Source organism: Salvelinus alpinus, chromosome 4, assembly GCF_045679555.1.
Source record: "Salvelinus alpinus chromosome 4, SLU_Salpinus.1, whole genome shotgun sequence".
Classification (NCBI taxonomy): domain Eukaryota; kingdom Metazoa; phylum Chordata; class Actinopteri; order Salmoniformes; family Salmonidae; genus Salvelinus; species Salvelinus alpinus.
This window is the reverse complement of record NC_092089.1, coordinates 34,403,985-34,417,312: the sequence shown is the minus strand read 5'-3', so window position 1 is coordinate 34,417,312 and position 13,328 is coordinate 34,403,985. Positions and strand designations below refer to the sequence as shown.

General features: G+C 48.0%; 1 protein-coding gene and 1 long non-coding RNA gene across 4 annotated transcripts in view; both read right to left on the bottom strand.

The window, feature by feature from the left end:
- Nucleotides 1-845, bottom strand: part of LOC139573378 (glutamate receptor ionotropic, kainate 5-like) — a 94,729-nt gene extending 93,884 nt beyond the window's left edge. For all 3 annotated transcript variants that reach the window (XM_071396748.1, XM_071396749.1, XM_071396751.1), the window contains exon 1: nt 738-845. The gene's annotated coding sequence lies outside the window, so the exon portion shown is untranslated. The remainder of the gene's footprint in view (nt 1-737) is intronic.
- Nucleotides 846-857: 12 nt separating this feature from the next.
- The window catches only part of LOC139573377 (uncharacterized), a 54,555-nt gene continuing 42,084 nt past the window's right edge, over nt 858-13,328 (bottom strand). Inside the window, exon 3 of the long non-coding RNA XR_011674582.1 lies at nt 858-2,857. This is a non-coding gene — a long non-coding RNA (uncharacterized lncRNA). The remainder of the gene's footprint in view (nt 2,858-13,328) is intronic.

Genomic DNA, 13,328 nt, shown 5'->3' with positions numbered 1-13,328 from the left:
TCTCTCTCTCTCCCCCCCTCTCCTTCTCTCTCTCTCTCTCTCTCTCCTCCCTCCCTACCTCCCCCCCTCTCTCTCTCCCCCTCTCTCTCCTCACCTTGTGTCTCTCTCCCTCTCTCTCTCTCTCTCTCTCCTCCCTCCCTACCTCCCCCTCTCTCTCTATCTCTCCCCCTCTCTCTCCTCACCCTCTGTCTCTCTCCCTCTGTCTCTCTCTCCTCCCCTCCCTCCCTCCCCCTCTCTCTCTCTCTCCCCCTCTCTCCCCCTCTCTCTCCTCACCCTCTGTCTCTCCCTCTCTCTCTCTTCTCTCCACATTCTGGTCATCATCTTTCTTTCTCTCTAATAAATGATGCACTGACAAAGAACCCAAAACTGCTCTGAGAAGCAGTTTACACTTCACTAATTAGTCCAAATTAACCCCAGGCAGACTTACAGTAGACGCTCACACATCACACACACAACCCACAACACACACACAAACAACACATACACATAAATGCAGTTTCTACTCTCACACCACTTTGATTCTGCTGCAACTCTTACACACACACACACACAAAGTGCCTCCACCTGAGGCAGAAAAGGCAACCAGAGTCGCGTCGATTTGAAGGCAGTGTAAAACCAACGCTGCGGGAAAATGCTATGGCTAGGAAACGGAGCATGCCATTAACCAAGCACGGACAGACAATACACACATGTACATATAAACAGTCACACACAACAGAAAGAAGAGTCCTACTTACAGAATGAGTCAGACGATATCAGAAGCGGTGTACCATATATGTGTGTAGTAGCCAGTCAGCACAGCCCTCGACAGGCATGGAGATGGAATCCACTGGTGGGTGGGTGGGGGGGGGGGGGGGGTCTGCGTCTTCCGGGGAGGGGGGACTTGTGGGTCTGTCACAGCATTCCGGATTGTCTCCGTGAAGGGGTGGGGGGCTGAGAGAGAGAGGACATAGAAAGATGGAAGATTCCGGTACTTGGACTGTGATAGGTAGGCAACAATATTCCTTTTGGAGGTGAGGAGAAAAAGCAGCAACTGAGGATAGAAAAAATCTTCAGACACCCTCAACAAAAGTAGAGAGTAAAAGACAGAAGGAGAAAAAGAAAGGGTAATGTGCTGTCTTCTTCCCTTTCTTTATCTCTCTCCCTCTCTTCAGTAGAACTATAGACGCGGAAGGAGCCTCTTGGTCAAGTGAAACACGAGGGTTGAAAAATGAGTCTGTTTCAATCCAAAAGGGCCCCCCTCCTTCCCTTTCTCTCTCTCCTTCCCTTGTTTCCTTCCCTCTGGGCCGGCAGAAGGCCTCGACAGCTCCGAGTACCGTTGTCTAAATCCAATCCCTCTCCCAGAAGAAGAGGGGAAAACAGAAGAGAAAATGACAAGCAGATGGAGAGGATTTCAGACACCTGCTCTCTATCCCTCTCCTTTCCACTGTCTACTTTTCTCTTTCCTTCCCTCTCTCTCTCACTCTTGCTGTCAATACCTCTATCTAACCTGTCCTTCCCTTCTAGTAGCAGTCCCCCTACCTGTTTGTTTGTTTCTGTCTAGTCTTGCCAGCGGAGGCTGAGGCTGAGGGGGATGCAGTCAGATCCTCTAATTGCTGCGTCGCTCGCTCTCAGTCCCCGTCAGGCAAACAGGCAGTACCAAACCCAACACAGGACTGACTGCTTCTCTCTTCTCTACCCCCCCCCCCTCTCTCTCTCTCTCTCACACACACACACACACACACACACACACACACAGTCTGGAATGACAATGACGACTGTCTGCTTGTAATACTTGTTTATAATGCCTCCCAGTTTACTGTCTGTCTGTTTAAGAGTCATCCAGTTCCGGTCCAGGGGTGTACAGCGGGACCTTTTACCCTCCTCTAGTGCTCAGCTGAACCCCCTGGTCAGAATTCTGCCTCTTTTTCTGCCTCTTCCATCGTGCAACCAACCAGCCAACCAACCAATCAGCTTCCAGTGGATCTCAGAGACAGACAGGCTAAATTAGGCTGGGGCAGGAAGTCTCTAGAAGGATTCTGACAAATCTCAGTTAATTATCTCGCTTTCTTTATCTCCTCTCTCTCTCTCTCTCTCTCTCTCTCTCTCTCTCTCTCTTTCTCTCTACCTGTTTCCCTATCTCCTTCTCTTCTCCGTTCTCTCTCTCCTCCCTCGTTATCTATTCAGGGCAGTTTGTCCCTCTTCACCCTCTGTCACCAAGGGAGGATCAGGAAGAATGGACTTGTTTCATAATATATTCCTCCTCAATGGATGAAGAGATTGGGGGAAAGGAGGAAGACCAGAAAAAGGGAAAGTGGAGGGGAAATTGTTCATTTAAAAAATAAGCCCCCAAACAAATCAGAAGGCGGGATTCCCAAGGGGGGACTGTCAATTACTTGGTTCTGCTGAGGAACCGGTCTGGAACAGATGCAGAACTTTGAAGTGAAGAGAGTAAAGTCTCATAATCTAGACAGGATGTACAGCCGATAAATCCACCCATGTACCACAATCCCATGTAGTTTTCTGGAGGAGCGTCACAGTTGAGTATTTCCTTCCAGGGAGACACGTCCCCCGAAGCTCAAGGTCCTCTACAAGCTGTTGCACTGGCATCAACAGCCCAAAGCTCTAGGTTTCATTAAATCCCATTGGATACGGTTGTAATCAGAAGAGTGCATTGTACACGTCTCTCACTGGAACAATTGTAGCACTGGTGGTTGTGCTCCTGGTGGGGGGGTCACTCTGCAGGGGTAGAGAGGTGGTCAGTATTGGGGTACTGGATGCTAGCAGTTTGTCTTTATTCCCCATGGTGGGAACTGTGACTCCTGACTGGCAAGGAAAGGATTCAGAAAGGTAGAGGTAATTCCACTAGGTTTCAGCCCTGTAGGAGAGAGAGAAAGGCAGAGAGAGGGAGAGAGAAAGAGAGAGCATGTGAGACTTGGTGACATTTGTGTCATTCTGGCTTATCACGCACGTCATTCTCCTCCTCGTCCGACTCAACTCTGCCTGTCTTCCTCCTGTCTAGTCTGTCCTTGTCACTATTCCACTGACTTTCCCTTCCGTTCCCCTCTTCACCTCTTCCCTTCATTCCCTTCCCTCATCGCTCTCTCTGCAGCTCAATCTCCCCCCTAAATGGTCTCGCCACTGTCTCCTCTACTATAGCCTTTCATTCCCTTACATCTATCTTAGTTATCACAGTCTCCTCTCTCCTTTTATCCCTGCTATCTTTCACAGTCCCTCGATATATATCTGTCCATCTTTCTATACAGCATCTGAGTGGATCTGTACTTTAATAATCCTCTTAAGGATCCGCCCCTTTTTTTCAATTTTCACCTAAAATGACATATCCAAATCTAACTGCCTGTAGCCCTGAAGCGAGGATATCCATATTCTTGGTACCATTTGAAAGGAAACACTTTGAAGTTTGTGGAAATGTGGAAGGAATGTAGGAGGATATAACACATTAGATCTGGTAAAAGATAATACAAAGACAAAACCAACTGTTTTTTTATTTTTTTTATTTTGTACCATCATCTTTGAAATGTAAGAGACAGACCATAATGTATTATTCCAGCCCGGGTGTAATTTACATTTTGGCCACTAGATGGCAGCAGTGTATGTGCAAAGTTTTACACTGATCAAATGAACCATTGCATTTCTGTTCAACATTTTGTATCAAGACTGCCCAAATGTGCCTCATTTTTTTATTAATAACTTTTCATGTTCAAAACTGTGAACTATAGCATGTTATTCTTTCATTATAATAGCTACTGTAAATTGGAAAGTGCAGTTAGATTAACAAGAATTTAAGCTTTCTGCCAATATCAGATATGTCTATGTCCTGGGAAATTGTCTTGTTACTTACAACCTCATGCTAATCGCATCAGCCTACGTTAGCTCAACCGTCCCGCAGGGGACCCACCGATCCTGAAGAAGTTTTAACATGCCAGTCTCTCTCTCTATCTCGCTCACACTCTCACTCTCACTCTCACTTTCGCACTCGCTCTCTCTCTCTGCTCCTTAAAGGCAGCAGCTAAAACCACAGTCCAGGAGAAAAACACTGTCTCCCCAACAGGCAAAAGTCCAAGATAAAAACCAAATAAAAATATACATATACATATACAGCCAGGTTAAAACCACCTGTCTCCTCTCTCCACATATACAGCCAGGTTAAAACCACCTGTCTCCGCTCTCCACATATACAGCCAGGTTAAAACCACCTGTCTCCTCTCTCCACATACACAGCCAGGTTAAAACCACTTGTCTCCTCTCTCCACATATACAGCCAGGTTAAAACCCCCTGTCTCCGCTCTCCACATATACAGCCAGGTTAAAACCACCTGTCTCCTCTCTCCACATATACAGCCAGGTTAAAAACCCCTGTCTCCGCTCTCCACATATACAGCCAGGTTAAAACCACCTGTCTCCGCTCTCCACATATACAGCCAGGTTAAAACCCCCTGTCTCCGCTCTCCACATATACAGCCAGGTTAAAACCACCTGTCTCCTCTCTCCACATATACAGCCAGGTTAAAACCACCTGTCTCCGCTCTCCACATATACAGCCAGGTTAAAACCACCTGTCTCCTCTCTCCACATATACAGCCAGGTTAAAACCCCCTGTCTCCGCTCTCCACATATACAGCCAGGTTAAAACCACCTGTCTCCTCTCTCCACATATACAGCCAGGTTAAAACCACCTGTCTCCGCTCTCCACATATACAGCCAGGTTAAAACCCCCTGTCTCCGCTCTCCACATATACAGCCAGGTTAAAACCCCCTGTCTCCTCTCTCCATATATACAGCCAGGTTAAAACCACCTGTCTCCGCTCTCCACATATACAGCCAGGTTAAAACCACCTGTCTCCGTTCTCCACATATACAGCCAGGTTAAAACCACCTGTCTCCGCTCTCCACATATACAGCCAGGTTAAAACCACCTGTCTCCTCTCTCCACATATACAGCCAGGTTAAAACCCCCTGTCTCCTCTCTCCACATACACAGCCAGGTTAAAACCACCTGTCTCCTCTCTCCACATACACAGCCAGGTTAAAACACCCTGTCTCCTCTCTCCACATACACAGCCAGGTTAAAACCACCTGTCTCCGCTCTCCACATATACAGCCAGGTTAAAACCACCTGTCTCCTCTCTCCACATATACAGCCAGGTTAAAACCACCTGTCTCCGCTCTCCACATATACAGCCAGGTTAAAACCCCCTGTCTCCACTCTCCACATATACAGCCAGGTTAAAACCACCTGTCTCCGCTCTCCACATATACAGCCAGGTTAAAACCCCCTGTCTCCGCTCTCCACATATACAGCCAGGTTAAAACCACCTGTCTCCTCTCTCCACATATACAGCCAGGTTAAAACCACCTGTCTCCGCTCTCCACATATACAGCCAGGTTAAAACCACCTGTCTCCTCTCTCCACATATACAGCCAGGTTAAAACCCCCTGTCTCCGCTCTCCACATATACAGCCAGGTTAAAACCACCTGTCTCCTCTCTCCACATATACAGCCAGGTTAAAACCACCTGTCTCCGCTCTCCACATATACAGCCAGGTTAAAACCCCCTGTCTCCGCTCTCCACATATACAGCCAGGTTAAAACCCCATGTCTCCTCTCTCCATATATACAGCCAGGTTAAAACCACCTGTCTCCGCTCTCCACATATACAGCCAGGTTAAAACCACCTGTCTCCGTTCTCCACATATACAGCCAGGTTAAAACCACCTGTCTCCGCTCTCCACATATACAGCCAGGTTAAAACCACCTGTCTCCTCTCTCCACATATACAGCCAGGTTAAAACCCCCTGTCTCCTCTCTCCACATACACAGCCAGGTTAAAACCACCTGTCTCCTCTCTCCACATACACAGCCAGGTTAAAACACCCTGTCTCCTCTCTCCACATACACAGCCAGGTTAAAACCACCTGTCTCCGCTCTCCACATATACAGCCAGGTTAAAACCACCTGTCTCCTCTCTCCACATATACAGCCAGGTTAAAACCACCTGTCTCCGCTCTCCACATATACAGCCAGGTTAAAACCCCCTGTCTCCACTCTCCACATATACAGCCAGGTTAAAACCACCTGTCTCCGCTCTCCACATATACAGCCAGGTTAAAACCCCCTGTCTCCGCTCTCCACATATACAGCCAGGTTAAAACCACCTGTCTCCGCTCTCCACATATACAGCCAGGTTAAAACCACCTGTCTCCGCTCTCCACATATACAGCCAGGTTAAAACCACCTGTCTCCTCTCTCCACATATACAGCCAGGTTAAAACCCCCTGTCTCCTCTCTCCACATACACAGCCAGGTTAAAACCACCTGTCTCCTCTCTCCACATACACAGCCAGGTTAAAACACCCTGTCTCCTCTCTCCATATATACAGCCAGGTTAAAACCACCTGTCTCCTCTCTCCACATATACAGCCAGGTTAAAACCACCTGTCTCCTCTCTCCACATATACAGCCAGGTTAAAACCACCTGTCTCCTCTCTCCACATATACAGCCAGGTTAAAACCACCTGTCTCCTCTCTCCACATATACAGCCAGGTTAAAACCACTAACCATATACAGACATGTTTATATTTTAGTCATTTAGCAGACGCTCTAATCCAGAGCAATTTATAGTTAGTGTATTCGTCTTAAAATAGCTAGGTGAGACAACCACATATATCTCAGTTATAGTAAGTGCATTTTTCCTACATACACTCAAGATAAAGCCACTGTCTCTCCTTATACAATCCAGGATCAACCCTGGCTCTGCCCCATTCCTACCTAGCTTGCTTGCCAAATCCGCTACAGGTTTAGCCAACAATACCAAACATGCCAAAGCATGACAATGATAAAGCAGTTGGCTGAAGCAGAACCGATCTGGCTTCCAGGCTAAGTCTTACCGGTTCCGCCCAGATACTCAACTCTTTTGCCAGTTAATTTCACCTATGTTGTGGACCGAGTCATCTTTGTATTCACATTGCTATGTTTAGAAATGAACCAAGATCTTTTTCCAACATTCACTCAATGCACTCTGTGTTTTTACAAAGTGCAGGACAAGCCATTCTTTCAGAATGTGTTATCAGACATCTACTTACATTTTGGAAGCTAATAGATTGCATTTATTAAAGATGAGACATAATTATTGTAATCAGAACATACTATTAAGATGTACATATTATTGGTAACAGAACAAATAGCAGAAGAATAACTGCAGATTAAATAATGCTGTAATTGAAAATTCTACACCCAATGTAGACTACTGCCCCTTTAAGAGCTACAATTGATTCTGCACCCTATGGTGTGATTGTTACCAAATATGTTGGTGTCTTCTCACCAGTGAGGGCTGCTGAGGGAGGACGGCTCATAATAATGGCTGAAACAGAGTGAATGGAATGGCATCAAACACATGGAAACAATGTGTTTGATGTATTTGATACCATTTCACTTATTCGGCTCCAGCCACTACCATGAGCCCATCCTCCCCAACCACGGTGCCACCAACCTCCTGTGCTTCTCACACTACTCAAACTCTACAATGGAATAAACAGCTTGTGAAGTACTCTTAGCCTATAGATCACATATTACAAACTAATCATCAGAACTAAAAACTTCACACATTTTGGAATTTCTGTGCATCCTTGCCAATCGCTAATCAATAGGCCATAACCAAAAACAGCATTCCTTTTCTGCGAACCTGCACATCATCATCTTCTCTCTATTGTGGCACCAGTGTGAGGGTTTATGACAGGGGAAACGCTGTTGCAGTAGTCTAGTGTGAGGGGTTATGACAGGGGAAACGCTGTTGCAGTAGTCTAGTGTGAGGGGTTATGACAGGTGAAACGCTGTTGCAGTAGTCTAGTGTGAGGGGTTATGACAGGGGAAACGCTGTTGCAGTAGTCTAGTGTGAGGGATTATGACAGGGGAAACGCTGTTGCAGTAGTCTAGTGTGAGGGGTTATGACAGGGGAAACGCTGTTGCAGTAGTCTACTGTGAGCGGTTATGACAGGGGAAACGCTGTTGCAGTAGTCTAGTGTGAGGGGATATGACGGGGGAAACGCTGTTGCAGTAGGCTAGTGTGAGGGGTTATGACAGGTGAAACACTGTTGCAGTAGTCTAGTGTGAGGGTTTATGACAGGGGAAACACTGTTGCAGTAGTCTAGTGTGAGGGGTTATGACAGGGGAAACGCTGTTGCAGTAGTCTAGTGTGAGGGGTTATGACAGGGGAAACACTGTTGCAGTAGTCTAGTGTGAGGGGTTATGACAGGGGAAACACTGTTGCAGTAGTCCAGTGTGAGGGGTTATGACAGGGGAAACAGTGTTGCAGTAGTCTAGTGTGAGGGGTTATGACAGGGGAAACGCTGTTGCAGTAGTCTAGTGTGAGGGGTTATGACAGGGGAAACGCTGTTGCAGTAGTCTAGTGTGAGGGGTTATGACAAGGGAAACGCTGTTGCAGTAGTCTAGTGTGAGGGGTTATGGCAGGGGAAACGCTGTTGCAGTAGTCTAGTGTGAGGGGTTATGACAGGGGAAACGCTGTTGCAGTAGTCTAGTGTGAGGGGTTATGACAGGGGAAACGCTGTTGCAGTAGTCTAGTGTGAGGGGTTATGACAGGGGAAACGCTGTTGCAGTAGTCTAGTGTGAGGGGTTTATGACAGGGGAAACGCTGTTGCAGTAGTCTAGTGTGAGGGGTTATGACAGGGGAAACGCTGTTGCAGTAGTCTAGTGTGAGGGGTTATGACAGGGGAAACGCTGTTGCAGTAGTCTAGTGTGAGGGTTTATGACAGGGGAAACGCTGTTGCAGTAGTCTAGTGTGAGGGGTTATGACAGGGGAAACGCTGTTGCAGTAGTCTAGTGTGAGGGGTTATGACAGGGGAAACGCTGTTGCAGTAGTCTAGTGTGAGGGATTATGACAGGGGAAACGCTGTTGCAGTAGTCTAGTGTGAGGGGTTATGACAGGGGAAACGCTGTTGCAGTAGTCTAGTGTGAGGGGTTATGACAGGTGAAACGCTGTTGCAGTAGTCTAGTGTGAGGGGTTATGACAGGGGAAACAGTGTTGCAGTAGTCTAGTGTGAGGGGTTATGACAGGGGAAACGCTGTTGCAGTAGTCTAGTGTGAGGGGTTATGACAGGAGAAACAGTGTTGCAGTAGTCTAGTGTGAGGTGTTATGACAGGGAAACGCTGTTGCAGTAGTCTAGTGTGAGGGGTTATGGCAGGGGAAACGCTGTTGCAGTAGTCTAGTGTGAGGGTTTATGACAGGGGAAACGCTGTTGCAGTAGTCTAGTGTGAGGGTTTATGACAGGGGAAACGCTGTTGCAGTAGTCTAGTGTGAGGGGTTATGACAGGGGAAACGCTGTTGCAGTAGTCTAGTGTGAGGGTTTATGACAGGGGAAACGCTGTTGCAGTAGTGTAGTGTGAGGGGTTATGACAGGGGAAACGCTGTTGCAGTAGTCTAGTGTGAGGGGTTATGACAGGGGAAACGCTGTTGCAGTAGTCTAGTGTGAGGGTTTATGACAGGGGAAACAGTGTTGCAGTAGTCTAGTGTGAGGGTTTCTGACAAGTGAAACGGTGTTGCAGTAGTCTAGTGTGAGGGGTTATGACAGGGGAAACACTGTTGCAGTAGTCTAGTGTGAGGGTTTATTACAGGGGAAACGCTGTTGCAGTAGTCTAGTGTGAGGGGTTATGACAAGGGAAACGCTGTTGCAGTATTCTAGTGTGAGGGGTTATGACAGGGGAAACGCTGTTGCAGTAGTCTAGTGTGAGGGGTTATGACAGGGGAAACGCTGTTGCAGTAGTCTAGTGTGAGGGGTTATGACAGGGGAAACAGTGTTGCAGTATTCTAGTGTGAGCGGTTATGACAGGGGAAACGCTGTTGCAGTAGTCTAGTGTGAGGGGATATGACGGGGGAAACGCTGTTGCAGTAGGCTAGTGTGAGGGGTTATGACAGGGGAAACGCTGTTGCAGTAGTCTAGTGTGAGGGGTTATGACAGGGGAAACGCTGTTGCAGTAGTCTAGTGTGAGGGGTTATGACAGGGGAAACGCTGTTGCAGTAGTCTAGTGTGAGGGGTTATGACAGGGGAAACACTGTTGCAGTAGTCTAGTGTGAGGGGTTATGACAGGGGAAACACTGTTGCAGTAGTCCAGTGTGAGGGGTTATGACAGGGGAAACAGTGTTGCAGTAGTATAGTGTGAGGGGTTATGACAGGGGAAACGCTGTTGCAGTAGTCTAGTGTGAGGGGTTATGACAGGGGAAACGCTGTTGCAGTATTCTAGTGTGAGGGGTTATGACAGGGGAAACGCTGTTGCAGTAGTCTAGTGTGAGGGGTTATGGCAGGGGAAACGGTGTTGCAGTAGTCTAGTGTGAGGGGTTATGACAGGGGAAACGCTGTTGCAGTATTCTAGTGTGAGGGGTTATGACAGGGGAAACGCTGTTGCAGTAGTCTAGTGTGAGGGGTTATGGCAGGGGAAACGCGTTTGCAGTAGTCTAGTGTGAGAGGTTATGACAGGTGAAACGGTGTTGCAGTAGTCTAGTGTGAGGGGTTATGACAGGGGAAACGGTGTTGCAGTAGTCTAGTGTGAGGGGTTATGACAGGGGAAACGCTGTTGCAGTAGTCTAGTGTGAGGGGTTATGACAGGGGAAACGCTGTTGCAGTAGTCTAGTGTGAGGGGTTTATGACAGGGGAAACACTGTTGCAGTAGTCTAGTGTGAGGGGTTATGACAGGGGAAACACTGTTGCAGTAGTCTAGTGTGAGGGGTTATGGCAGGGGAAACGCTGTTGCAGTAGTCTAGTGTGAGGGTTTATGACAGGGGAAACGCTGTTGCAGTAGTCTAGTGTGAGGGGTTATGACAGGGGAAACGCTGTTGCAGTAGTCTAGTGTGAGGGGTTATGACAGGGGAAACGCTGTTGCAGTAGTCTAGTGTGAGGGATTATGACAGGGGAAACGCTGTTGCAGTAGTCTAGTGTGAGGGGTTATGACAGGGGAAACGCTGTTGCAGTAGTCTAGTGTGAGGGGTTATGACAGGTGAAACGCTGTTGCAGTAGTCTAGTGTGAGGGGTTATGACAGGTGAAACGGTGTTGCAGTAGTCTAGTGTGAGGGGTTATGACAGGGGAAACGCTGTTGCAGTAGTCTAGTGTGAGGGGTTATGACAGGGGAAACGCTGTTGCAGTAGTCTAGTGTGAGGGGTTTATGACAGGGGAAACACTGTTGCAGTAGTCTAGTGTGAGGGTTTATGACAGGGGAAACGCTGTTGCAGTAGTCTAGTGTGAGGGGTTATGACAGGGGAAACGCTGTTGCAGTAGTCTAGTGTGAGGGGTTATGACAGGGGAAACGCTGTTGCAGTAGTCTAGTGTGAGGGATTATGACAGGGGAAACGCTGTTGCAGTAGTCTAGTGTGAGGGGTTATGACAGGGGAAACGCTGTTGCAGTAGTCTAGTGTGAGGGGTTATGACAGGTGAAACGCTGTTGCAGTAGTCTAGTGTGAGGGGTTATGACAGGGGAAACAGTGTTGCAGTAGTCTAGTGTGAGGGGTTATGACAGGGGAAACGCTGTTGCAGTAGTCTAGTGTGAGGGGTTATGACAGGAGAAACAGTGTTGCAGTAGTCTAGTGTGAGGTGTTATGACAGGGAAACGCTGTTGCAGTAGTCTAGTGTGAGGGGTTATGGCAGGGGAAACGCTGTTGCAGTAGTCTAGTGTGAGGGTTTATGACAGGGGAAACGCTGTTGCAGTAGTCTAGTGTGAGGGTTTATGACAGGGGAAACGCTGTTGCAGTAGTCTAGTGTGAGGGGTTATGACAGGGGAAACGCTGTTGCAGTAGTCTAGTGTGAGGGTTTATGACAGGGGAAACGCTGTTGCAGTAGTGTAGTGTGAGGGGTTATGACAGGGGAAACGCTGTTGCAGTAGTCTAGTGTGAGGGGTTATGACAGGGGAAACGCTGTTGCAGTAGTCTAGTGTGAGGGTTTATGACAGGGGAAACAGTGTTGCAGTAGTCTAGTGTGAGGGTTTATGACAGGTGAAACGGTGTTGCAGTAGTCTAGTGTGAGGGGTTATGACAGGGGAAACACTGTTGCAGTAGTCTAGTGTGAGGGTTTATTACAGGGGAAACGCTGTTGCAGTAGTCTAGTGTGAGGGGTTCTGACAGGGGAAACGCTGTTGCAGTATTCTAGTGTGAGGGGTTATGACAGGGGAAACGCTGTTGCAGTAGTCTAGTGTGAGGGGTTATGACAGGGGAAACGCTGTTGCAGTAGTCTAGTGTGAGGGGTTATGACAGGGGAAACAGTGTTGCAGTATTCTAGTGTGAGCGGTTATGACAGGGGAAACGCTGTTGCAGTAGTCTAGTGTGAGGGGATATGACGGGGGAAACGCTGTTGCAGTAGGCTAGTGTGAGGGGTTATGACAGGGGAAACGCTGTTGCAGTAGTCTAGTGTGAGGGGTTATGACAGGGGAAACGCTGTTGCAGTAGTCCAGTGTGAGGGGTTATGGCAGGGGAAACTGTGTTGCAGTAGTCTAGTGTGAGGGGTTATGACAGGGGAAACGCTGTTGCAGTAGTCTAGTGTGAGGAGTTATGACAGGGGAAACAGTGTTGCAGTAGTCTAGTGTGAGGGGTTATGACAGGGGAAACGCTGTTGCAGTAGTCTAGTGTGAGGGGTTATGACAGGGGAAACGCTGTTGCAGTATTCTAGTGTGAGGGGTTATGACAGGGGAAACGCTGTTGCAGTAGTCTAGTGTGAGGGGTTATGGCAGGGGAAACGGTGTTGCAGTAGTCTAGTGTGAGGGGTTATGACAGGGGAAACGCTGTTGCAGTATTCTAGTGTGAGGGGTTATGACAGGGGAAACGCTGTTGCAGTAGTCTAGTGTGAGGGGTTATGGCAGGGGAAACGCGTTTGCAGTAGTCTAGTGTGAGAGGTTATGACAGGTGAAACGGTGTTGCAGTAGTCTAGTGTGAGGGGTTATGACAGGGGAAACGGTGTTGCAGTAGTCTAGTGTGAGGGGTTATGACAGGGGAAACGCTGTTGCAGTAGTCTAGTGTGAGGGGTTATGACAGGGGAAACGCTGTTGCAGTAGTCTAGTGTGAGGGGTTTATGACAGGGGAAACACTGTTGCAGTAGTCTAGTGTGAGGGGTTATGACAGGGGAAACGCTGTTGCAGTAGTCTAGTGTGAGGGGTTTATGACAGGGGAAACACTGTTGCAGTAGTCTAGTGTGAGGGGTTATGACAGGGGAAACACTGTTGCAGTAGTCTAGTGTGAGGGGTTATGGCAGGGGAAACGCTGTTGCAGTAGTCTAGTGTGAGGGTTTATGACAGGGGAAACGCTGTTGCAGTAGTCTAGTGTGAGGGGTTATGAC